This window comes from Stegodyphus dumicola, chromosome 5 (assembly GCF_044657685.1).
Source record: "Stegodyphus dumicola isolate Sdum_Otavi_A_Nest chromosome 5, ASM4465768v1".
Classification (NCBI taxonomy): Eukaryota; Metazoa; Arthropoda; class Arachnida; order Araneae; family Eresidae; genus Stegodyphus; species Stegodyphus dumicola.
Window position 1 is genome coordinate 67,321,657 of NC_140772.1, and position 23,910 is coordinate 67,345,566.

Below are 23,910 nucleotides of genomic sequence, written 5' to 3' on the forward strand. Positions count from 1 at the left end.
CAGTTACTCATATTTAGTTCTTTATTCTCCCAATTTCAGCAGCTGTTGATTCCGATTGCGTAATATCACGTAGGGAAGAATTATGGCACACGTATTGTGCAATAACGTTTGCGATATTTCGCAGAGATAATTAATTAATTAATTTTGATGTTCTGTTTGAGATTTGTTTATGAACACTTAAAAGAGTTTTACTGTGCTTGCTAAGCAGAATATTTTTCAGTTCCATTGGTTTATTTTTATATGATTCACATATCAAAATGTCAAAAGCATTTATTTAGCGGAAAAATCTAAAAAGTGGCTACAGTCAACCCCCCTCCCTCCGCTCCTCTTTTTCAAGTTACGCTCAACTGTCCGAATATTCGCCAGTTTCCAAGTATGCGGCTTAGTTAAGCTTTTACTGTTAAAGGATGACTGCATGAAGCAAATTTCTGTCTTCTGATTTCAGAAATGTTCCTCTTTTTTACTTAAATTACTTTGCTTGCAATATCTGTTAAGAGAAAACTGATATACAATGAAAATTTAGAAAATATTCAGAATTTAGATTTAAATTATTTAAATATTAATATGAGTGGAAAAATAAATTGTATTTATTATTAGGTTTGAAGCAAATACAATAAATATGCCTTATTATTATTTATTTTCTCTATTTTGAACTGAAATTTCATCATTAAATCTTGTAATATAGTTTAGTTCTGCATAGTTTTTTTTTTTTTTTTTTCTCTCATTGTAAACTAGTTCTGTAAATTGAACTGTTATTTAAAATTTAAAGGGAAAAAAAAAAGTAATTATTTTCCATGGTTGAGGTAATGCTTATTCTCTCTTAATAAATACTGCATTTCTCATATTTTAAATTACAAGTCTAATTAAGGTTATGCAGTTGTGTATAATGTCATTAGACAGGTGCTTATTTTTTTTCTTAAAATGTGCTTGAAAAGTGCTTATTTTTTTAACTAAAATGTGGCTATGAACCCTGTGTAACTCATAACGAGAACCAAGGAATATATCATTTTTTGTGCACTGCTTTGCAACTGATATACAGCTCATCAGCAGCTAAACAGTAAAGTGACTGAACTCTGGTAGTTTAGTTAGCCAAGCTAATGGGCAAGTTGTATGATTGTTTTCATGGTATTCCCAATATGTAACGTGGATTCAAACCAGTGTCCTTCAGAAAGACCTCCTTGAAGGCATCTTTTCTTTTAGGCAGATATCTCTCCCATGCTTTTCCATAATTTAAACAAACCCAAATGATGTATGCTGCTAAAAATTTTATTTAAAGTCCATATTTAATAACATTACAAAAATTGCAAATATGGTCCAAGTTAGATCATTTTTAAATGCATATATTTATTTTAATTACACTAATTGTATATATTTATTATATGAATATTTTAAATGTCCATTTTATCATTAATTATTATTAATATATTTATGGACAACATTTCTTTTTTGATTGTTCTGTCCAATGTATCCTTGATTTTAATTTCACATTTAAATTTTCACACCATAATTTTATAAGTCTTCTGAAATTTAGTCACAATTTCACTCAATTTAACCGCGTAGTTCACAAATGCAGCATAAAAACTATGTTAATATCAGTCACCAAGGATGTATGGATTAGGTTTTTCATGCATAACCATGAGTTTTTGAGTATCCATAAAACTATTCTGTCATTTTAGAGAATCAATAATACTTTTTATTTCAGTTTAATCATCTCTTTGTGTGTCACACCTGAAATCTTCTCAAATGTTATTGTTTTGTTTATTTCATGCTTATGACTGCATAAGAAGACTTAAGTGAAACAAATGTGTCACAAGCAGTGACACTGAGATGTTATTTCACATATAACTGAGAAGTACAGCACTAATTAGCACTGTAATTGTTAAAGAAAGTATCCTGGCTTGTAAAAAGCTTCGTTGCATGTAATGTGAACTTAATAACTTTATCATTTTAAAATTAAGAAGGGTTTGTGTGTACTTAATTCAATATACAAAGCATGTGAGAGCTAGCTGAAAAAGGCATGCTTTTGTGAATATTTTCTAGGGTAAATAGGCTCATGGAAAACCACGAAAATGTCACAAAATTCACAAAACACATACGAAAAAAATAACCTGCACAACCAGCTCGTTTTTCAGGATTTGAGCCGAGATTGAACTACCACTATTCAGCCTTCTTAACCACTCGTAGGACTAAATATGTAATATGTAATATCATGTAATCAAAAGTTAACTATGTGTTGTGTAACAGGATTGCTTTCTCAAGTATCGAGGTAGGAAATACTTAATCTATTCTTTTTTTTAAGTGTTTGGTCATGGTATTATTCATTACATGTACTTTCCATAATTCATATAGAATATTAATATTTCTACTACAAGTGTCTTTTTTAAATTTTTAAGTGTTTTGCTTGTTGATATTCTCAAAATTGTATCTGATAATTAGTATAATAGGTATAAATACAGTAGACATATATAATCGATCAGGAGTGGCTAAACTTTATGTCAGTGAGAACCACAACTGCATATTTACATCATAGGTGAAGTAGGTTTCAGACAGCAAGAAATGTCGATTCCAAACAATCATTCAGTGACAGTCTTAGTTCAATAAGAGCCATGTGCCTGTAATAAATTAATGAATGCATGACTTTTAATACATCCATTTTACATAAACAGTTTTTCAATGTTATTTTTATCAATTTACTTGTAAACAGTTTAAAGCATTTTATGTTGAAACAACTGCCTGTCTTTCATAGTATATTTGACAGTGCCAATAATTTTCAGTATTGAAATTCTATTCAGTAGCATTGTTAATAAAACTTTTGAAGAGTCATTTGCACTTGGATTCATTACACAAGTAGTGGTTTGCTAATTTTGATGACTTTGAGTATCCATAAAACTATTCTGTCATTTTAGAGAATCAATAATACTTTTTATTTCAGTTTAATCATCTCTTTGTGTGTCACACCTGAAATCTTCTCAAATGTTATTGTTGGAAAAGCATTAACAATATATTATCTGGTTAAAGTTTTAAGCCATAAATATTGTTTTTTTCATAATTTTAGATGACCATACCAATAATAAAAACATTACTTAATTAATTATTTAAAATGCATATTTTGGCAGGTGATGAAGTCAAAATATTTTATCGGTTGGAAACCGCATGATTCTGTGTGCTTAACGCTACGTTAACAGCCATGTTACCTATTATCATTAACCCCTCTCCCGCCATATTTTCTTCCACAAACTAGCATCTGTCACCGAAAACTTCCTTTATTATATGAAAATATTTCTATCTATTTGTTAAAAGTTCATAAATAATAACGTGAAAATACAAAAAAAAATAATAATAAATAAGTGAAGAATAATTTAAATTGGCAAATGCGAACAATGACGGTGATAATTCAACAAAATGAACGTTAGAGGAATGGTTGCAACCTTCTTACAAGCGAATAGGTTGAATCTGCCGGATTACCAGGTTTGAACTATTATCGCCAAAGTTGGCGATGTTTACATTTGCCGGGTTCTTTGCGGAAGTGTTCCGAAATTCTAATTAGATGTAAACAAATTTCATTTAATAATAATTAAATGCCGTGTAAAGCTTCAAACTTATTTTTTTTTTAACTAATACTTAAAAGATCTAACATTGTGGTTCTCAACCTATTTTGCCCTATTCCACCCCTTTCACCATTGCTAGAAGATCATTCCCATCATGCCCTTCCTTTTCAGTACTTGAAAAATGCATATATATATTTATTTAGATTGCTTTTGAACTTACTTTATAAATTAAACCAAAAAAAGTACAGAAAATGTTGGTATATACCAGGATTCGAATAAAAATAGTTTTTTATATTTATAAACCACAGCTGCCAACTCTGCTTTTTCTTCTGGTCTCCTGGTAGATCACCAAATCTCGATAAACTTGTCTCAGTTGCAACAAACAGGGCGAAAAGAATGACCGGGGTAAGAAACGTTTTTGTTATTATTTTGAAAGGAAAAATCAGTGACAAGATCTTACTTACCATTGTATCATTCATCAAGAAGCGCTTTGTGCTCGACATTTCCAGAAGAAATTTGCAAAGTTATGGAATTCATAATTATATTATTGTTAACCTCATTATTACTACAGCTTTTAATCATCGCCAGTTTAAAGAATTTTTAGTTGAAATGGAGAGCGAGTACTCAGATCTTCTGCTGAATAATAAAGTGCGTTGGTTATCAAGAGGAAATGTTTTGAAATGTTTTGCATCCTTATTAACAGAAGTTAAAGCATTACTCCTTGAAATGAGTGTTTATAATCCAGAACTAATGAATGATCAGTAGATCCAAAAATTTTATTTTATGGTAGACGTTACATCTCATCTAAATCAGCTTAATCAAAAAACTATAGGGAAGAGGTGTGTGTGTGTGTGTGTGATTATGGCAAAGCCTCGAGGGCTATCTGCCTAAGAGGAGGGATGCCTTCGTGGAGGACTTTCTAAGGGAAACTGGCTCATTTTTAACACGTTACACATGGGGAAAACCACGAAAACGCCCATGCAGCCAGCCCGTTCGCGGGATTCGAACCTCCTATAGGGAAGAGGAAACACAATTTTTCTGATGTTGGAAGAAGTTATTTCATTTGAAAGCAAATTATCTCTTTCTGCTCAAGATTTTTGAAACAGAAACTTTGGTTCACTTTCCAAGCCTGTTGAAACATTCTCAAGAAAATAGATCTAATATTGACATTTGCCATTTCAAAACAACAGTTTTATGACAGAAGTTTTTCTCAGCAGGTTTCAGGAATTCTGAATCAGCAAAGCAACATTAGCCTTTGTTAAAAAACCTCTTAATACTAGTGCAACGGAATTGCATTTCTCTGTTTAATATTCACATTGGCAACTCTGAAATCAATTGCTGAATTTAAAAAAAAAAAAAAAATTATGAAACTTGAAATTTGAACATTTTAAGTGCTGATGTAGAAACATTGGAGAAAAATAAATGTGTGCTTAGTTCACAGCACAAGTAATCTGGAGAAGGAAAACATGTGGAATAATATTATTCCCGACTCATGTAATCAGCTTAAAAAACTAACGTTTGATGTTTTTCTTATTCGAGTCTACATATTCATACGATCAATAATTTTCAAGCATGAACTTTTTGTCAAGAGTAAATAGAGAAGTCATCTTATTCATGAAAACTTGTAATAAGGCTTAAAATGAAAAGCAACATACAAAATGCAAACTTTTCAAGAAGATGCAAGGCCATTGTTTACATTAGTGTTTTGTTAGTCATTATTGCGATTCAAGTTTTTCAATATATTGCAATTCTCTTTTATCAATAAAATAGTATCGTTATTAAGTATAATATCAAGTTTTATTCGACATATATATATAGTTTAACTAAGACTTAAAAACTGAAATATTGAGTTAATTTTAGGGAGTGTTGTGGAGCGAAAAAAGATGTAGTGTTGAGAAAGGTATAAGATGGTTTGGACATATGCAGAGAATGAATGGAAGAAGATACTTGAAAAGAGAATACAAGTATTAATAAATACAGTGCTGAACTGTTGATAATTGACTCTGTTGACTAATGAGTTTGCCTTCACTGGCCAAAGGGATATAAAACTGAACTGAGAGCAAATTGTGTGCCATCTCAAACCTTTTCTGCTGCATGTACTATGCCCTAAAAGGCTGAATTGTTATTATGCCCAACAGTGTTATGTTGTTATATGTAAAGATTTTAAACAATTATTTTTTTGTAACTGTTTCTGAAATTATTAACTTAGTGTTTTATGTTCAGTTTCAGCAGTTTTCTTAGTGTTGATTAAAGAGTTACTGTTTATTACATTTGCTATTCCTTATTACTGCACTAAAGGCTATGATTCTGTATACATTAATTAGCAGCATGTTTAAATTCTTAGTTAAAGGTCTTCAATTTAGTTTCATAATTATTTATTGTATACCTTCTTCATATTCATCTTAAATTTCAGAAGAAATTTACTTCCCAGTTTAGTCCTTTGAAGCAACTTATATGTAAATATTGTATAGCATATTCTGTTATGTACTGACTATTGAAATTTTTATTATTTTAATTATTTCTTTTTTGCAGGACATTTTGCAGTTTGAAGTCTCTATGTACTACTGAGGTAAAAAAATTCTTTTATATCTAATCTGAAAATGAAATATTTTTTCATAGGCAATAAATTCAGTTTTTGACAACTGCATTCTAAATTAGAATTTTAAGCACATGTGAGAAAACAGGAAAGTGCTTTCCAGTATTTAATTTTAAAAAAAGTTGAATTTTTATTTTCAGAAATCATCTTAAATTTATTTAATAAAGATCATGGCAAATGATTCCAAAATTTTTGGTGCATGTTTTACTTGTCCCCAGAACTTTCTGAGTTGTCCTGCTGTGGATAATTTCTACATAACCACTGAATTTCTGTGATTCTGATTAATTCAGGCTCCTAAGAACTTGATGTTTGTGTCATTATTTGATTTTTAGGAAAGTGATTATTCTAAACCTCATGTTTATAAAAAAATTTACTGTAGTTTGAAAATATGAGTCTTGGATGATAATATCAGCGACTCTTTTAAATATAAGCTACAACTTGCTTAAAAGTATCTTATGCAGTTAATGCCACTAGATACCTTTCAACATAAAAAACATCTTCAGAATTATTTTTATTTCTTGCATTTGCTGCAAACATGAAAGAAAAGAAAAATCTTATAATTAAATTTTGTTGCTGTTAAACATTTCTGTAGTAGAAGATAAGCATGTTTAATTTATAATACTTTTTATGTATTGTTTGACATATTTAGAAGTATTAAATATGTATATGATGCACAATTTTGAAATCTACAAAATAAATTTTGTTGTATATAAAATTTAATTATAAATATTGAAGTAAAATAACAGACAATAACATTGCAAAATTAAAAATTTACTCTTACAAACACTTCAAAAAAGTGAGAATAAAATGCATTAAAAATTTAAGCAATATTTTTTATAATTTAAAAAAGTATCTCTTCATATAGTATTAATAAATACAGTACAAAGTTCGAAATCCGCACTAGCCGATTCCGGATTTGGGATATTTCCAAATCCTGTGGGGGGCTGTAAAGTAATGTTGCTTTCTTACATTAAATTCAAACAAATAAATTTGTAACAAGTTTTTATTTTTAAGCAATAATATAATCACCCTCGTTATCAGCAACCTTTTGCCATCTAGTATGCAGATTTCAATCCCAGATCAATAAAAATCAATTGGTTTTTGAGTAAAATATCTCAAGATGGCATTTTGGACATCATCAAAATTTTGAAATTTTTTGTTACTAAGAAAATGTTGTAGGGATTGGAATAAATGGAAATCCGAGGGTGCGATATCGGGCGAATATGGTGGGTGAGGCAGTACCTCCCACCCCAATTCATTATGTTTTTCCAGTGTTCGTCTTGCACAGTCGTGTTGCAGAATGACGCCTTTTCCGTTGACAATCGCCGGATATTTTCCAATTAAAGATTGGTTCACTAGATCCAATTGTTCAGAATAAAGGTCTACATTAACAGTTTTTCCAGATTTCAGCAATTCAAAATGAACAATTCCACGAATACTCCACCAAATACCCAGAAGTGCCTTTTCGGGATGTAAACCCTTTGTAACCCCTATTAAAACTGCCTTTTGAGTTTTGGATTATCATATAGGACTTATTTTTCTGTCTCCACTAATCAAGCGATCAAAAAATGGTTCTGTATGGTGCCGTTGAAGCAATACATTGCGTGTGATGGATAGGTTGGCCTTGTTCTCTTCGGACAGATTATGGGGGACTCAAACACCTGCTTTGCTTATTTTTCCATTCTGCTTTAAATGTTTTTGGTCGACCAAGGTTGGTTAAGAGTGTTTGACAGTTCCTCGATTGTTTGACATTGATTTGCGTCCACTTCTGCCCTTAGCATGTTGTTGTCTATCGTTGTTGTCGACATGCGTAGAAACGACATTACTTTTTGGTCCCCCTAATAATAGATCATCAATTTAAATCTGGTAAGATGGCATGCAGAAATTATACAATTAAAATTATGAAATTGTAATTTATGAAATAAAGAACAATTATGATCTAAAGGGTATCAAAATTTACAAAAGAAAGCTTAATATTTGTTTACTTTATTAAACATTTCGTTCAATGCAAGTTGTTTAAGATGCTCCCACAAAAAATTCAAAAAGTTCCTTTTTCTTTTTTCTTGTGTCATATACAGTGGACTTTCCAATGCCATACTCCTCACATAATTTTAAGACGAATATGCCTGTATGCATTTTTTGCAGCAATTCCACATTTTGTTTAATGGACTTCTAAACATGGTTTCGCTTTGTAGATCCCTTTTGTAACTCCAGAATTGGAAACTCTTTTCGACATAATCGAAAGTTCAAGCTTAGTTTTTATAAAATTTCTGTAATAATAACAGTCTGCGAAAATTAATAAACTGGGTCAAATTAGAAGGTCAGGGAGCAGCGCAGTCTGCTACATTAATTTAAAATGCCTTAGAATCAGTAATGATAATTTTAGCCTAACTTAATAGCGTGTGTTATACGTTATTGGCTATGTATCACAAGATTGGCAACGAAACCCAAGTGGTTTCGCTAAATTTTGTCTTGCTCCTATAGCGTTCTGAATTAAGCCTGAATTGTAATAGTTTAGTTTTTTACTATACCTACGTTTATTTCTTGCACATGCTTCAAACTAATATGAGTCCTGAATAAATAAACTCCCACATATATACTTAAGGCTTTATCTAGGGCTGGCGCTTGAAACCGCCTGGTATCGCCTCTACAGGTCCTAAATTCTGCTGCAAAGCGCTTTTGTAAGTTCTAAATTTTAACCATGCCTAAACTTTGGATCCCAGTGCTTTCCCTAAATCATAAATACTTCTCATCCCTTAATTTTGACACTCGGTGCTTTCCCAAATTCCAAAAATTTCAACTTCCCTAAATTCTGCCGTCCAATACACACATATCTATAGTGCAGGACGGGTTTAAAAATTTTGCTTTTAATTTTTAGCCTATTATTATGTTTTTTTTTATATGTATGTATATAGGCATAAATAAATGCAACAAAATAAAGAACAAGGTTATAAGGTATTTCTCCCGCCTTCCTAGCATCCCTTCGTGGTATAGTGGTTCTGCATGCTGAGCCGGTATTGTCAGAGGTCCGTGGTTCGATTCCCAGCAAAGGCGTTGTTAATTTTTCATCTTGCCTGCTTCCAGAAAAAAATACCTAATGTCTCTAAAGTGGCGCCCGAACTAAAAGGGTGTTTCATGAGGATTCTCTGCGCCCAGGATTTGGCGATTGGGTCCCCTAAAAACCTCAGTCGCCCTTTCAAAAGGGGAGTATGTAAGGTATTTCTCGTGCCTTCCTAGCATCCCTTCATGGTGTAGTGGTTCTGCACGCTGAGCCGGTATTGTCAGAGGTCCGTGGTTCGATTCCCGGCGAAGGCTCTGTTAATTTTCATTTTGCCTGATTCCGGAAAAAAATACCTAATGTCTCTACCAGGTATAAAATATCAAAGAAAAAAATCTTAAATATACAATGTTCATTAATGTATGTATAGGTATATAATATCAATATAAATGTTAGGTTCTGAAGCAATTAGAAAATTTTTAATTACGCATACACACACATATATATATACATTTTATAAGCATATATAAAATAAAGCGATTTTTAAATTACTTATATGGTTTGTTGTGGTTTATTTAAATATAGCAAAGCACTCGACGGCTATCTGCCTAAGGGTAAGGATGCCTCTGTAGAGGACTTTCTAAGCAAAACTGGATCGTATATGCGTTATACATGGGGAAAACCACGTAAACGCCCATACAACATGAAAATGGATTGTCTGGTCCGCACTTTTTAAGCAGAAGTATCACCAGAGCCAATAGGCTAAGGAAATTTTCAATTTTGGAGCAAGAGCTCAAAGATCAAATAATGCCAATTAGAATTTTTGAAAGACCTAGTTAGAATTTTGAGGTCTTCTGACTAGGAGATGTGTTGGCCTCGCCAACGTCTTTATTGAAAAAATACATTACATAGCATGTTTTTATATTTACAAAACAAATTATTTTTTGAACATAAATTGAGTTATACAATGCAACATAGAATGATAGGAAGAACAAAGTAAAGAATCAGTATTAAGTATTACAATAATTAAATGATTAATAACATGGCAAATAAAAGTACAAAGATATTACATGATACGATTGAATTTACAAGTACAGATCTAATTCATTGTGATATGAGTATTCCAATATAAGTACAATAATATTATATAATACAATCAATTTATAAGTACAGATCTGATTCATTATGGTATATGTATTCCATAAAACTTGATAACAAAGATCGTCCCTTGTCGTTCTTAATTAGTTGTTTTAGAGTTTCTAAAGTTATATTTTGTTTGAAAATTTCTCTACGTTTTGTTGATACACTGGAACAGTCTATAATCATATGAAGTGCATCTGCGGATTCACTACCACATTGACACTTGCATGTAGATTCCTTTAGTTTGAATCTGTTAATATAAATCGGAAAGGCTCCGTGATTAGTGATAACTTGATTTAAAAAAAATCACTGAAATGCCGTTTCTCCGAAACATTCGGTAGAAGTGTGAACGTTTGTCGTCCTGATGCTATTACTCATAGGGATCTTGCAGTCTAGGTACGTGTTCGAGTAAATCCCTTGTTTGGCTAGCTCGTCGGCTTTTTCATTGCCGGCAGTGCCTTGGTGTCCTCTTATCCAATGAAGCTTTGCTTTTGTAAAAGCCAGTAATTTCTTTATGGCGATAATGTTCTGATTATAGATATTGTATTTATGGATAGACTTTAAAACAGCCTGGCTATCCGAATATATATGCGCAGGACTGGGGTGTGATTTTAACCATAGTAATGCCGACTTTAATGCTAAAGTTTCAGCTTGATATACTGTACTAGTCTTATCCAGTTTAAACATAAATTGATCGTGACAAACTCCATTCATGAAGGAACAGAAGCCAGCTCCAGTGCCGTCTTCACTTTTTGAACCGTCCGTATAAATTTCTAAACCTTTATTGATTGGAGGCTTGTTGTCCCATCCGAAGACTTGAATATGAGCTGGATGAGAATGCCATTTAGGTACTGGGAATTCAATCTGATCCCGTGAAAGTTCTAAGTCCTCATATTTAAAGTCAGTCCATCCTCGTTTGGTACGTTGGATGATGCTTTCCATGTCCAATTTAAGATCAAGCGGCATAATTCCAGCAATCACTTGAAGAGCTGCAGTAGGGGCAGTCTTATAGCTTTTGGTCATTGCAAGAAGTGCTATGCGTTGTATAGAGTTTGTTTTGTTTCGCATTTTTACCGTAGGTGGGTACCACCAGGCAGGACATGTGTATACTATGGTACGCTCTATTGCACGTTTATAAAGTTCTTTCAGAACTGGTTTGGGCATCCCAAGTAATCTAAGAAGATTGTTCATTATTTTACAAACTTTAGATTTAATATAATCTAGATGAGGTAGCCAGGTAAGGCATTCATCTATGACTATTCCAAGATATTGAATGGATTTTTGTTGCTTAATGGTATGATCGTTCATCTTTATTGTCGGTGCTGAATAGGCTGCACCACGCTTTTTGATTGCTATAAACATAGACTTTGACTTTTCGGGAGAGAATTGAAGTTTGCACTTGAGTGCCCATTCTGATAGTTTTTGAAGCGCCAACTTTGCCTTGGTTTGAATTTGCATATGCATAGATCCTGTTACTAGGAGTGAAACGTCGTCCGCATAAGCTTGGATGTGGATTCCATCTTCAAATTCGAGTTTTAAAGCTATATTCATTACTATATTCCAGAATAGTGGTCCAGAGTTGGATCCTTGTACACATCCTTTTTCTTGTTTTATGGAGTATTGAACATTATTTATTTCATAGATTATATGTCTATTATCCAATAAACTTTCAATAACTTTATAAATATTTAGAGGACATCCCAGATTGCGGAGTTCCTGTAGTAGGAACGGCCACCAAATATTGTTGAATGCACTCTTGATATCCAAAGAGATAACGTTGGTGTAATTATTATTACGTCGGTTTGCTTCTATTTGTGAGACTATGTTGTCCTTGATGGCATCTGCTGTGCATTTTCCCGCCGTGAAGCCATATTGTTGTTCACTTAATTTGGAATTCGATACTAAGAAATAAGTCAATCTGTTAGTGATTAATTTATCATAGACTTTACTCCATGCGTTAAGCAAGCAAATAGGGCGGTAAGCATCAGGAAGCTCACCATTTTTTCCTTCTTTTGAGAATAATACTAATTTCGCTGTCTTCCAGCAGTTAGGAAATATTCCTCGACGGAAGAGTTCATTAAGTAACGCTACTTGTAATTGTGGGTTAGCATAGAAAACTTCAGCTATAATTTCTTTAGATATATTGTCCATTCCAGGTGCTTTGCCTGGATTGAGGGATTTGATAGCATTTTCCACTTCTGGAATCGTAAACGGAACATCATTTATTGAATTATATGGATTCCTTAAGTTGTTACGAATTGTCGTATGAAACTCCGTGTCTTCGCTGATTATATCTTTAGGAAAGTGGTAATCCATTAGGAAACGTATAGTTTCTTCTATTGTGGAAGTCTTGGTTTTATCTGGTTTGAGTAACGCTTTTAATTGTAGAGGGGATTGCATAGTCCCCTTAGCAATGTCATAGTGTACCCCGAAGGGTGAACTAGGACTTAGACGCTCCAGATATCTTTTCCAGGTTGTTCTTTTGGCTTGCATAAGCTTTCTTTTATAGAGAGCAAGGTCTTTTTCGTAGACTTGCTTATAGTGTGCCCTTAGTTCGTCATCATGAATACATTTGTGATAACGCTTTCTCAAAGCGAGGATTCTTTTTCGTAATATTGAGAGTTCCGGGGTCCACCAAGGGACACCTTTGTGTTGAGTTTTAACATATTTTCCCTTGGCGTGGGTTGCCAAGTCACAGTATTCCTGTATTTTCTGAGTCCACTTAATTATAAGTTGATTAAGATCAACTGTATCTTTAGGCAAGTAAGATTCCATTGAACCAAAAAAGTGACCAATTTTTGCCTTCAGTAAGAGCCAATCCATTTGTGTAAGTTTATATTTGACTCTTTGAGTTGAGCTAGAATGTTGATACGTAATTTCAAAAGAGATATAACAATGATCACTTAAAGTGATACAGTCCATAACTTTCCAATCATGAATGAAAGACGTGGAAGAGATTGATCTGGAAGCTGTAATATCAATCCAGCTCTTTCCCCTTGTGCAGTTGTAGGTAGGGGGACCATCCGGATCGTTTTCAACAGCCAGTCTATGCATTGTTAAGAATTCTCTAAGTGTGCGTTTTCTGGGATCCTTGAAGGGGGAGCCCCAGAGCACACTTTTCGCGTTTAAGTCGCCAAGGAGAAGAAGATCATGTTGATCGTCAAAGTAACGTTCAGCTAAGTTTAACAGAGTAGTTAAATCTGTTAAGTCCGTTATAGGTTGAGTATAACAGTTAAAAATGGTTATTGTCCTATGTTCAATCTTTAATGTAATAACATTTAAAGTAGAAGAAGCGTAAGTATTCAGAACCGTAAGTCGTGGGTTAACCACCACTGTGGCTGTTTTGGGGTGGTCATTTGGAGAAAAAATGTTTGAGTCGGAAAGCCAGACGGCTTGTCATTGATACAGTATGGTTCTTGAATAACCATCAAATCAAGTCGTATTCAAAGATACAAGTCTTTAGTTGTGCTGTTGCGACATGTGATCTCGCTAAATTAATTTGCAACGCTTTTATATTTTGAATAAGTTCTCAAGCCATAATTGATTTTTCTTCGAAGATCTTCAATTTCTAGCTGTCTGCTAGGACAGTCTTTTGAGAAACTTGAGTGCTGCTCGTCAAGGTGCTTATCACTATTCGCATTTCTTTCTGCACAATGAATACATCTTTGGTAGTTATTGTCACAATTTTTGTGGGAATGTCCCACTTCTCCACAATGTCCACATGCCTCTTCTGTTTGGCATTGTTTAGAAATATGTCGGTATTGGCAGCATTTAAAACACTGCGTTGGTCTGATGTATTCTCTTAAATTGAAACGTTCCCAATTAACACACAGTTTGCGTAACTTAGTAAGTGTTTGAAAACCTCCGGTGAGGTTTCACAAACCCAATGATTTCCGTTCTTATGCTTGATAGGAAATTTAACCTGTAGGCCATCACCATCGATGCCTTCGTTTTGGGCTAAAATGGCTTCCTTAAGTTCTTCCTTAGTCAAGTCCCTTGGAATATCATATATTATAATTTTAGGAAGCCTACGTGTAGGACGAACAATTTGTAGGTCCTTTTTAAGTTCTGGTACAGTATTTATTTCATTTTCTAGCGTCTCTATGTCTTCCGCTTTATTGGTCTCTATTAAGAGACCACCTTTTGCCTCATTTTTAAGTCTTTTCACTCCAATGTGGAGCTTTGTGGGATCAATAGTTTTTAAGAGCTTCTTTCTGATGTTGTCTGGTTTATCCCCTTCATTTGTGGGGTATAAAATAGTGACATGTTGTTTATCTGGTTTTCTCCATGTTTTGGATCGGTCACGAGCTGGACGTTTAAGTACGTCCGCATAAGAGTCTTTAATGTTTGGCGTTTGATGAATTTGTCCTTCCATGTGTGCCATCTCGACACACTGTTCAGTTAGAAGGTTGAATATCAATTGAAATTGATGTCGAATATCAGCGGCTACTGCCTTGTTTATGCCAGAAGCTTTATTTGTCAATATTGTCTCTAAGGTGGCAATATATGCCTGTCCTTCTTTGAGAATGTCTTTAGAACTCATTTTGATGTAGGTAGAGTTATTCAACGCTTAACTAAATAAGATGCACTGGGTCTGTAGACCGACCTGGTACCCTGGGGTTCACACCAAGTCAGTAAGTAGTAGGCACTTTTGCTCAGGCTTTCGACCCTCCTTGGAGAGGGAGCCCCCCGACCTTGCCAAGGTACCCGAGCACTGGGAAAGCACGAATGAACAGGTGAAACAAATATTCAAAATTATATCAATTTTGCACATTAATATCGCATTTCAATCGCATACAAATCGTATTTCTAATCGCTTTCCCCGGGGAGCGTAAACGCCCATACAGCCATTCCGTTCACTGGAATGCGAACTCCGGACCGAACTATCACTGTTTAGCGGCTTTACCACTCAGACGCTAATGAACCTTCTCCTCACATATACATGCATATATATATTATAATATTTACATGTAGAACATATGTTATGGTGAAATACCGAAATCTGAAGAATGTCGACTTTCACCGGTGAATGTTGAACATATAAGAATATATTTCTTCTCCGTAATTCAGTCACGAAAAAAAGCACTTGAGACTTAAAATAAGAACTTAAAACACACAGTACATTGAAAATGAGAAAGGAAAATAATAGAAGTTAAAAACTTACTTAATTATACAGTGCGTTCTAAATGAGAAAATAAAATAATAGTAATAAAAAGCTTACTAAATTATGTGACTCAAATCTTATTTATTGCAACAACTTAAACTATTATGACTTCTTATGAACTCTCTTTTCGACCTACACCAGAGCATATCTGTGATTGTCGACATAACACCGGTGAGGGTCCGAATGTACAAGAATGTAATGCAATATTCGATCTTTCACCGATGTATGTGGTAAATGTTGTCATTCTCCGGTGAAAGTCGATATTCTCCAATTTCGGTGTTTCACGGTAACATATACGTACACATTAAATTATTAAATTATATTTGCATGTCGATAAATTATATTTACAGGTTGATCATTGATAAAAAATTATAAAATATTGTACGGAATTACTTCGCTTCCTAGATTTTTCGTAAGCTTCATCATATTTCTAAAACAGAATCTAAGTGGTGATCCCATTTGCAAGCTGTTTATATATCTTATTTTTTCTGCACTGAATTATATTTAGAGGATTATTTCACATGATTATAGCTGAAAATGCAGTTTTACAAATGAAGAATTTAAAGGCAAGAAGAGAATTAGGTCCTTTTCTAATTATTCTTGAAGCATTTAAATTAAGAAAAACAAATGGCAGATTAAAAGGAATCAATCCAAGAAACTATTTTTCTATTTTCGCAATCATAATTTTTTAAAAAAATATTCAAAGAATTCATATTCAAACATTGCAGTCTATTATAATCAGTAATAATTACCTAAAATGCAATTTTAATCAATATTAATTCTCATTTTCTCTTTGATAACCCCTCTTTAGAGTTAAATAGCAGTCACAGCATTTTTCGGCTACATTTTCCTTTATAATATGCTTACGTTTTCATTTACAACTTTTAATACTCTGGGAAAATTTCAGTATGAGAACCCAGAAAATTATTCTTAGTGATGCTAAGATTATTGATCATTGTCATGCCGCTGTGCTTCAAAAGAAATCCTATTGTTTAAAGGTTCATATCCTTAACCTTCCGACGTTCATATCCTGGCCTTAACATTACATTCATATCCTGACTTAAAATAAAAGCTGCGAGTCAGAATTAAAGGGGTTGCTCATAGGCAACCTTAGTTAAAAAGAAGTTAGAGGAAATGTTAATCAATGCATAATATTATCTTTTGAATTAAACACTAACACACTATTTGATCAAGTTCAAATAGAAAACAGATATTCGGCATTTGATTTGAAAACAGATTAGACTTGCAAACAGATATTCGGCATTTGTAAAGAAAATAAGGATGAATCAATATGAGTTTGTTTTCTGATTGCAAAACCATCTTAAGATACTATCGGATTTAATCTTTAAATTATTCCAATAATATTCAGAATAGTGGGGAGCCACTATTCTTAACTAAAATTCACTAACGCAAATCCTATTTTGGGTTGAAATGATTTTCATTAATTACGTTTTAGAATCTATTAGGTTATTTTTTTATAATACGCCGAGAGGTATTTTTGAAAATGAGCAATGCCTTTTGCCAGGACTCGAACCTGAACCTCTCGAATACGCGCCTAGTGTGCTAACCGTCACACCACAAAGGCATACTGGAAGGAGAGAGAAAATACATTATCCCTTTTAAAGGGCAAATGGAAATTAGGAAACCCGATCGTTAAATCCTGGTTGTGAAGAATCATCGTTCACAACATTTTAGTTCGAGCGCCACTGTAGAGTCATTAGGTTATTTTAAAGGAGCTGTGAAAAATGTGCAAAGGAGTCGCCGGAACTTGAACCTGCACCTCTCGAATACGCGCCGAGTGTGCTACGGTTACACCACGAAGGCATGCAGAAAGGAGGGAGAAAATACCTTATAACGTTAATGAAAAAATACTAAAAATATCTAAAAAGTTAATTTTTTAATTACCTCAGTTTTTGTACTGATAAATGATAAACTATTATAATATGAAAGAACAAAAGGAATAAAATTAATTATTTACTGATATTTGAGAACTCACTTTTTTACTTCCTTGTACGAAGTAAGTTGTAAATAATGAGACAGACAGTGAACGAAGTAAGTTGTAAGTAAATCAAACGAAGTAAGTTGTACTTTTGTAAGAAGTGTCGCAGCCATGAAAATTTTCGGGTATCATATTTCAATGAAAATACCCATATATTAACTGCTATCAGATACAATGAACGATGTTTTTGCATGACATCTGTAGGTAAGAACAGAATAAAGGACTCTTTTTCCCAAAACGGTTTGCAAAAAGGATTTAAAATGGATTCAGGACAGATTTTTTTGTGATGTCTAGATGTACGTATGTAAGTATGTAGCTCGCATAAATCAAAAACGAGTAGACTCAAAACGTTGAAATTTTGTATATGATATAACATGTAGTTGTGCACCTACCTTTTTGGTTGGATTCGGCTGCACCAAAAGTGTATAAATAAGCAAATATACCCACTTTGTAACTCAGCTGCGTGAGCTCAGTTTTTTTTAAAAATAATTTTTATATATTGGTAAATTGTGCATGTTTTGCTTTAAAAATGATTGAATTATGTTGTTCTTATCTCCCAGTTAAAGTTCTTATGCCTTTAGTTAATCTGCATGCAATAGTTGTAGAATTATTAGCTATTTAAAAGTTTTTTAAGTGCGGCTAAGCCTAATTTTTTTTTACTATAGCTGCCATATTTGTTTGCATTTGAAACTTAGCGAAATAGTGAATTCAGTTTCTGCACTTTTAGTGTCTTTTTGCCAAGTGGGACCCAAAGTAAAAGTTTTGTGCACCGAAAAATCTGCCTTCTTGTCGCTGGCATAACTACTTGTTTTTGCGTAGAAACAATAATTTTAATTGTAAAAATTGTTTTTTTTAATTGTTTTAATTGTATTTGGTGTTTCAAGTCTCTATATTTTGCAATTTTTAATAAAGCTATTTTGAGGTTTTATGTATTTTTGTCTTGTCGCAAAGTGAGAATTGAATTAATTGAAAGAGAAAACTATCTCTAATGAGAGAGGAAATAAGTTTCAATGAAATGCAGAAAAAAAATGTGCGTATAATTTAATATTCCGCGCAAGGGAAGTCGTGGTCTACATATCAGACTTTTTAATGCTGTGCTTACAACAAATCGTTTGAAATAGATTTTGACAAGTAAATATAGCAGTACAAAATTGGGTGTGTTTCATTCACTATATGCGTAAAGTTCTTGATATTATCTATATCCATCACATTTAGGAGCTCACTTTCAGTTATATTAATACCAAATAATTCAGTGAAATACTTAAACCAGCTAATTTAATCAAAAAAATTCACACTTGTATTTTCGTACACTGAAAATTTTCTTATCCGTAATATAAAACACAGCACAAGAAATAAATATTTTGCAAAACAGACAATATATATATATATATATATATATATATATTGTATTAATATTAATATATATATATTGTATTAATATTTAATAAGAATAAATCTTATTATGCAAATTTGAAAGGTAGTTCTGAATATTTTTTAATTGGCTGTTACATTGGCGAATGGCAACTGTGTGATGAAATGACTTGAAAAAGTGGTGGCGCTGTCTGTTACAAAAGTAATAACTAAGTACCAAAATTCGCCACATCGCAAGTCACGACAATACCCCTTTCCTGGCTCCCGGCCACTTTATAGTTGAGAAAAACGGGTCATAGCAGTACAGCTGTAAAGTCGCTGAACGCTGGTAGTTTGACCTGGACTCAATTTTGGGCGAACGGGCTGGCTGCATCGGCGTTATCGTCTTTTCCCCCATACATAACGTGGGTATGAGTCAGTTTTCCTTAGACATTTCTCCAGGAAAGTATCACTGCCCTTACTGAGGTAGTGTGCTATGCCGTAATCAAATAAACCAAGCCAAAAATGTGAAGAAAACGACGAAACTGCGATGCAGCTAGGATATGAACCCTGTTCGAACTACCTGTTTTCACCTATTTTTCCGCTTTGCCTCTGGTGAGCTAAATACAATTTGAAATGAATTGTATTAAGGAACTGGCAGAATTGAAGACTTTTAAGATTATATGACTGAATGTTGCTAAACATGATAGAAGCGGTAAAGCCATGTAAGAAATTATTTGACTTTATATGATATATCTCAAGATTTGTAAGCAATAAAAATAAACAATTCTCCCTGAATAAAACAAAAATCGGCTGCGTTTTCTTTCGATCTAGTTCCTTTCCAGTTTGTAGAATTAAGAACTAAATTACGTTTAGACTTTTTAAAGGTTCATGTCGTAACAAGCAAACCTTTTCTTTATGTTTGAACGTAAAGAGCTCTTTGTCCCCGCTAAGGTCTTTGAAATATTAAATTATAAACTGTTAGCTAAAAGTTGATTACGTTCGATTAGTAATTTACTTAAATAAGTGATTAGACAGAAATTATAATTATTTAATCGTCCATGTATGAACTTTTTAAAAGTCGCACAACATATTAAGCAGCAAGTTTTCTGTTTATGCTTCAACCTAAGACAGACAGAAGTCTTTCTTCCCGCAGGGTGTTGATTTTGATTGATGTATTGAGATTACGGTAAAGCACACTAGAGCTATCTGCCTAAGGAAAGGGATGCCTTTGTGGAGGTCTTTCTAAGGGAAACTGGCTCGTATACACATTACACGTGCGGAAAACCACGAGAATGTGCATGCAGCTAGAGGATTCGAACCTCGCCCGAACTGCCAGTGTTCAGCAACTTTTACCGCTCGGCCGCTAGTGGGCCTCTCCTCGCAGGTCGAAAGATCAAGCTTAGAGCGAACAAAGGGAAATTCTGTGTGAGAGAAAGCTAATTGTGCAGCATTTTAATACAGAATTTTTTAAAGACCAGATAAAATACTGCATTAAAAAAATGTTTGATTGGAATGTATTAATTTCTTCTCATTCAAGGCGATTACACTTAATTAACCATTCACTTTTTGTTGGGAATTAACAGAAATATTTCGAAAACTAGATCATTTGGGATACGGTTTATATGCTTTCACTATAAAGAATCAAATTGGAAAAAGGTTAAAAAGTCGCGAAGAAAAGTCTCTTTTCTGTGTTATAAGGGCAAAAAAATATCTTTTACTTATATATGCTATTAAAGAAGTGTGTGTCTTAATACAGTGTAAATTGATGGTTTAAAATTCATTTTATCTGGTAGTATCATTTAACTTTTACAGTGAGTGTTATTTTATCCTACGAGTATCACCCATAAGGAAGGTTTCTTTCTAGCAAGTTGTAAAAAAAGTCGATTGCAAAATTTGTGTCGTATTTTTAACTGCCTACCTTCAAAGTGAAAATCTGATCTTTTGCTTTTGTTTATTATTTGAAAGAAAATTACTAAGTAGTAGCATTATTTTCAAATAATAATTGTGAGGGAAAAAATCAAATAAATATAAATAAAAAAAATTTTGAAAGCATTCAGATTTTACATTACGCCCAAAGGGGCGCTTTTTTAACATTTTGTATGTTACCTTTACTTATTAAATATCATGTTCTTCGCATTTAAACCATAAAATTCAGTTCGTCAGCAATATTGCAAAATAATGTTAAACGGGGCATAGCTTTAGAATTTCCAATACACAGTCTCGCGCTCTGGAGATAAAAATGATTTTTCCTTACAGTCTTGCCGTTGTTCGCTTTGAAATCGTGGAGTTTGTTAATAAAAAATTTGTTAAAGTTTTACAAAATATAAAATCGAGAATTAAACAAATTCTAAATTTCGGCTTCCAAATGCCCATATTTGGGTGGAAATGTTCAGTATTCAAAGTTTGATGACTCTAGGTATTGTTGTTTTATCACAATGCGAGAAACATACAGGGGTTGGACAAAAATATGGAAACACCTTTAAAAAAACATGTTTCTTTGCTTAATATGAGGTAGGAAACCCGTTGGCATCCAAAACAGCTTGCAGTCTTCTCGGAATGGATAAATACAGTTCCTGTTTGTTTGCCAAGGGAATATTATACCATTCTTCCTGCAAAACGGTGGCAAGTTCAGATAACGATGTTGGCGGTGGATAACGAGAACGCACTTTCCGTTCCAATGTAGACCACAAAGGTTCGATAATATTCAGGTCTGGTGACTGTGGTGGCCAGGGGAGATGGGACAACTCATCCTCGTGCTCAGAAAACCAGTCCTGGACAATGTGAGCTGTGTGAACAGGGGCTTTGTCATCTTGGAAGACACCATCACCATCGGGGAACAAAGTTTGTACCATGGGATGAACTTGATCGGCCAAAATGGTCACATAAGTCTTGGCAGTCATGTGCTCTGACACAGTTATCATGGGGCTAGCAGAGAACCACGATATGGCTGCCCAAACCATAACAGAACCCCTGCCATGTTTCACTCTTGGCAACAAGCAGTCTGTATTATAGGCTTGAGATGGCGTTCTTCAGACGTAAACTCGGCCAGAAGTGGGAAACAATGTGAAAGAAGACTCGTCAGACCATATTACTCGCTTCCACTGCTCTGTAGTCCAGGCTTTATGACTTAAACACCACCTTTTCCTGTTACGGGCATTAGCATCACTGATGAGTGGCTTCTCAATTGCAGCACGGCCAGCAATTCCCTGTTTATGAAGCTCCCTTCTAATTGTTTTGGTACTCACAGGGTTTAATAACACAACATTCATTTCAGCAGTAACTTTTGCAGCTGTGGTCTTCTTATTTTTCGTCACAATTGCCCTTAATGATCGTCTGTCACGATCACTCAGGACACACTTTCGTCCGCGCTGTGATTTAGCAGATGATGTTTTTCCGCTTTTCAAATATGCGGAATAAATCTTTGATACAGTACCTCTTGAAACACTAAACACCTCGGCTACCTTGCTTACGGAAGCACCTACCATACGTGCTCCAACACTTTGCCCACGTTCGAAGTCTCTTAACTCTGACATAATGCAATGACAACCTCACATAACTGTACTCCGACAACAACTGAACTGTTTACCACATTTACGAAGTTGTATAGGTGGCGTCAGTAGTCAAAAATGCCAGCGCCACCTACATATTTCATTAAAATCAATCTTTCTTTTCAAACGTGCATTTCACAAGGTGTTTCCATATTTTTGTCCATCCACTGTACATAACATTCATGCAGACTCTTCATTAAATATAACACAACGGGGCTCTAATATTCGGCGGCAACAATTTAAAAAGTGAACCGACATTTATAGTGAGCCAACGTAGAATGCTGAAACGAAATTAATAGTCCTTCTGGGCAAATCGCCTCTTTGGAAAAATAAAAATACAATTTATTACAATGATGGGAACGAAAAGCGGAATATTGGGACATTAATTTATTCAGAAATGCTTATAAGGTATTTCTCCCACTTCCCTAGCGTGCCTTCGTGGTGTAATGGTAGTACGCTGGGCCGGTATTCCAGAGGTCCGTGGTTCGATTCCAAGTGAAGGCGGTTGCATATTTTTGCATCTTTTCTGCTTCTAATTAACCTAATGACTCTACAAGTGACACCCAAATTAAAAGGGTTGTGGATGAAGATTCTCCACACCCAGGATTTGGCGACTAGGTCCCCTAAAACCCTAGTCACCCTTTCAAAAAGGGGAGTATATAATGTATTTCTCCCACTTTCCTAGCGTTCTTCGGGTGTAATGGTTCTGCACGTTGGGCCGGTATTCCAGAGGTCCGTGGTTCGATTCCCGGCGAAGGCGGTTGTTAATTTTTCATCTCTCTGGCTTCCAAAAAATCCTAATGATTCTACATGCTTTATTAATGTCGCTTTTAATTTAGATGATTTTGTAGAGTAAACCATTAGGCCAAATTTTGTCAAATGCGATGTCCAGGAAGCAGGCAACGAAACAAGATTTATTATTAAAAGCTTCTGCAATTTTTTTCTGCTAAAATTGAGAATTAGTTGTTGAATGTCCTTGACGAAAGCCGAATTGATTATTCTGAATGTTGGAGTGGGATCTGACCTTTCAGGTCAGGTCAGGTCATAACGTTATACTTCAAGTTTTGTACTAATAAAAGTACATTACTTGACCTGTTATATTATCCATTAAAGGCCTTAGAAATGTATTGGTGCTTGTCTCATAAGGATGCATGTAAGTAGTAAAATAGATTCCTGAATCACAGTGTTAATTCGAGATGTTGATTACAAAAGTGACATCTATGCCAGGGATGTAATTTCAATTTACTAACGTAAGTCAGAGGTGCTGGTCACGTGTGCTATTTCCGTGATGTTGATTGGCAGAGTCGAGAGATGCTCAAGGTGACATATTTTGCTTTATATTAAAATAAATAATAGACTATTTACAAATCTGATGAATAGAATTGTATTCTAACATTATCAGTAAACTTAGAAAAATATCAGTATGATGATGCTGATGCATGATGATTAAAGAAAAATATAACTTGAGTATAGAGGTGTAGCTGCTAATCGGCCAATACAGTTGCAGATAAATAAGGTAATTCCTTCAATAAAAGTTCATTCAAGGTTCAAAAGAATTGAAGTA

General features: G+C 34.0%; 1 long non-coding RNA gene across 1 annotated transcript in view; it reads right to left on the bottom strand.

Annotated features, from left to right (window-relative positions):
- Window positions 1-6,842: 6,842 nt before the first annotated feature.
- Window positions 6,843-23,910, bottom strand: part of LOC146997124 (uncharacterized) — a 101,467-nt gene continuing 84,399 nt past the window's right edge. The window contains exon 3 of the long non-coding RNA XR_015041134.1: window positions 6,843-7,982. This is a non-coding gene — a long non-coding RNA (uncharacterized LOC146997124). The remainder of the gene's footprint in view (window positions 7,983-23,910) is intronic.